Consider the following 4194-nt stretch of genomic DNA (forward strand, 5'->3'; position numbering starts at 1 on the left):
TCTCAACTAGCCAACTAGTCTGACACTGGGATCTTATTTTTTTTTAACCCTGTTTTGTAAGCATTGACTGATTCCATCTTTCCTTCACTCTTAGGGTATCTCAAACTCCCTTTTGGTTTGTTTCTTTTTCCTCGGTGATGGGAGAACTTACCTGAAAGGGGTTCCTTCTTTTTACTTAACTTGCTTTTTTCTAGGAAGGGTGTCAGGGAAACCTTGCCATCAACATTAGCCAGGCAGCCCCGATGGAGAAGGATGAAGTCTTTGAGACAGCAGAGTATTTGATAATTTCTGACCAGAGAATTAAAAAACTGTTGTGAAAGTCTTTATGTTACCACTTAGAAGCTTGCAATGCAGAATTCCTCTCCCCCAGCACACTGTCACTCTGAAAGATCCACTCAAAATCAGGAAAGGGTATGGAGCCAGCCAAGTGAAGAAAGGAGCTTTTTATCCCAAAAAGGAGTTGCTCAAACGCCTGTGGACATTCAGCTCTGGCAACACTCAAAGGGCAAGACACCCAGGTCTGTAACCTGGGATACCCCATATCCACAGAGTCTGGATATTAATACCGTTGAACAGTGGTAGCAGCAATCATTACAGGCAAAACATGATTATCAAATTTCCAGTTCAAGTTTATGCCAAGGTCTGAAAATAGGTACATTAGTCATACCGTTGATCAACACCATCTAATGAGCACTTCTTGAGTGCAGAACTGGAATTACGAGGGAAGGAAAGAAAAAATAATGACCTAAAAGTCTTACGGGAGACACAGCACACTAAAACACAGAATTCATGGAATCACTTGTAATCAAAACATCAAGAACAGAAATGACCAACTAAAATATGCAGAGATGGAATCTGAACAGTGAATGCAAGATTCATGGGATGTGATCAAATTACAAGTTTATTTTTTGTCTTTTTCCACTTTAAAACCATTTTTTCTGGCCAGGTATGGTGGCTTATGCCTGTAACCTTAGCACTTTGGGAGGCCAAGGCAGGTGGATCTCTTGAGGTCAGGAGTTCAAGACCAGCCTGGCCAACATGGCTCTACTAAAAATACAAAAAATTAGCTGGGCATGGCGGCGGGCACCTGTAATCCCAGCTACTTGGGAGGCAGAGGCTCAAGAATTGCTTGAACCTGAGAGGCAGAGGTTGCAGTAAGCCAAGGTGGCACCACTGCACTCCAGCCTGGGCAACAGAGTGAGACTCCTTCTCAAACAAAGAAACAAAAACATTTTCTATGGGAAGATAATAATCTTCTCCTGCTTCTGAATAGAAAATTGGGGGGATTTTCTGACTTTTTGGTTCACTCTTTGATAACTGGCAATCCTTTAACAGTCACTTTAAACCAAATAGTCTCAATTTAGTGATTAGAATATTTCCAGCTCAAAACGGTAATCAAATATTTCAGTCTTCATTCCAAGCTACTAATCGAAGACTGCTCTTCCTCCTTCTCCATGTAAGACATATGCCTGGTGGCTGCCTATAGCTTTCTCCTCAACTTCCTTCCTCCCCCACTAGCTAACTGCTATTGAATCTGCTTGTGTAACAGTGGGAGGAGGTAGGAAAGCTGAGGATATAGGGCAGTTCTTTCTTTCTTGGTAGGGTAGGTCTGCACTACCTGGGTCTTGCAGTTGGTTAAAGCTGACTCTTTTTCTTAAAGTGTGCTTTTAAAGATTCTTTGCAGATTCCCATCATCAGAGATCTCTCACTTGAGTTCTTTTGGCACTGTTGATTGTAGGATTCCTGTGTTCATTTCTGGCTTCTGGCCACTGTATCCTCCCATACCTCTAGACAGCCCCTTTGGATAGAACAAAGGCAACCCCACATTGGCTGTTTTTCATGTGATCCACATCTGGTCCAGGGAAACATTTATACATTCATTATCCCTGCTGAATCTGGGTCTCCAGACAGATCCCAATGCAGCCACCTCTACTTTGTGGCCACAGCCCTCTTTACTTTATAAGTGAGTATTGGTGCAGTTCTTTGTCTTACAACTATGGGGAACTATCTTCAAGCTCTCTGGTCCCACAGAAGCCCCTATTTAGGCAACATCAGCACTTCTCCATCTGGGTAGCAGGAGAGTGGGGACTCCACACATACAAATTTCTCCCCAAGAAGCCTCTTCATGGACCCATTCTTCCTTCACTCTCTTGATCCCACCATGAGTTAGAACTGTTTGTCAACACTGACTTTAGACATAACAGTGTTGTTGAAGTAATCATCTTTAATTGCAATTGAGGATGTTCATAACTGTTTCCCAACCCTTGATAATAAGAGACTGCCTCTCTCCATTTCTGTCTTCCCTGGAGAGTTGAGCACAAAGCCTGGAAGAAACTAGGTGCTCAGTAAATGTTTGATGAAAAGATGATTGAATATAACTGAAACCAGCTTTTGTTGTGCACTGAATTCTCAGAGACACTTCAAAGTAACCAGTATGGGCTAACTTTGGTGTCTCTTGCCTGACTGACATGAGCTTTGGGGCCCAGCCAAGTAGAGTCTTGCCAGGGCAATTCTGCATGCAAGAGGAAGTGTGGCAGGACTAGGGTCTCACTGATGGCTGCCTGGCAACCTGGCCTCTCAGGTGGTGAGGCCACCAAGCACCCTTGAGGTGGTCAGGGCCTGAGCAGAAGGGCTGCAGAGACTGCACATGCTCCTTGAATCCCAGGCCTATTTCCTGGAAATCTTTATCATTCACATTTGCTATTGGAGGAGGTTTACTGGCTGGAGTGAAGTACTTCAAGATAGAAAAGACAGAGAGCTAGAGAAGGAACGATAGTGAAGCCTTCATTGGGGGACCATTTTTCCTCACAACACGTTTGGAGAGCCTAAAACTGACAAGGACTACCTGGGTCGGTGGCTGCTGATTTATTTTGGTTTCAGTCATTACCCTGATATCTGTCCAGAAGAACTAGAAAAAATGATTCAAGTCGTGGATGTGATAGTATTTCAACTCTGCAAAATTTAACTCTGCTTTTCATCACCACTGACCCAGAAAGGGACACAAAAAAGCCATTGTAAATTATGTGAAAGAATTTTCTCCCAAATTGGTTAGCACAAAAGAGGAGATCAATCACGTGGCCAGAGAATACACAGTATATCACAGCTCTAGCCCCAAGGATGAAGATGAAGACTATGTTAGTGAATCATACAATAATAATGTCTTTGATTGCGCCACATGGTGAGTTTCCAGATTATTTTGGCCAGACCAGGAAGAATGCAGAAATTGTAGCTGGTTCAATTGCTGCACACATCAGAGCACACAGGAAAAAAGAGCTAGCCAAAGCAGTGATGCTGGGTGCAATATTTTCTTGTTAAAGAGGAAGGAAGCAGCCAGGCGCGGTGGCTCTCACCTGTAATGCCAGCACTTTGGGCGGCCGAGGTGGGTGGATCACCTGAAGTCAGGAATTTGAGACCAGCGTGGCCAATATGGTGAAACCCTGTCTCTACTAAAAGTACAAATTAGCCAAGCATGGTGGTACCTATCTGTAATTCTAGCTAATTGGGAAGCCGAGGCAGGAGAATCACTTGGGAGGTGGAGGTTGCAGTGAGCTGAGATTGTGCCACCACACTCCAGCCTGCGTGACAGAGTGAGACTCCATCTCAAAAAAAGGAAAAAAAAAAAAAAGAGGAAGGAAACTTTGTCTTCCATAGAAATATATATATATATATACGGAATGGCCTTTGTACCATTTACCATGAGAACATTTCTATTTTGAATGAGCATGTTACTCTTGGGTTCAGTCAAAATAGATTCTTGGAACTGTAAGATTACAACTCAAAGTCTCTCAAGTAGCTGTGGTGAGACCAGAGGACCAAGTCAAAATGGAGTCAGTGAAGAGTGGAGGAGGCCCATGGAAGGACACAGCACAGGGAGGCACAGCCAGTGCATTTCCCATGATGAGTGGGCTCTCCCAGTAGCTTTGTCAGCTCGCCGGTGTTTTGGACCCTTGCTCATGCAGGCTGTAGGACTGAATTTCACAGAAAAGAATAATTTTCATAGTGCTTTGGCTTCTCTCTTCTTGAGTTCTTTGCTCTTCTGAGTTCTTGGTGGCTGATAACAGTCAGATTAGGCTCTCTGCCATTCAGAGTTGATCTTTATACTTGAAAGCATAAGTTTGGTCTTCCTTGTTAATGAATATCACTGTCAGGTTTGCTCTACTGCCCTATCAGCAGGTGCTGATTTGACTAATGAAG

At 43.6% G+C, this 4194-nt stretch overlaps 1 pseudogene; it reads left to right on the forward strand.

Annotated features, from left to right (window-relative positions):
* Positions 1-242: 242 nt before the first annotated feature.
* On the forward strand, positions 243-3350 carry LOC108303691 (annotated as a pseudogene).
* The last annotated feature ends 844 nt before the right edge of the window (positions 3351-4194 follow it).

This window comes from Cebus imitator, unplaced genomic scaffold, assembly GCF_001604975.1.
Source record: "Cebus imitator isolate Cc_AM_T3 unplaced genomic scaffold, Cebus_imitator-1.0 Scaffold2, whole genome shotgun sequence".
In the NCBI taxonomy this organism is placed as follows: Eukaryota; Metazoa; Chordata; class Mammalia; order Primates; family Cebidae; genus Cebus; species Cebus imitator.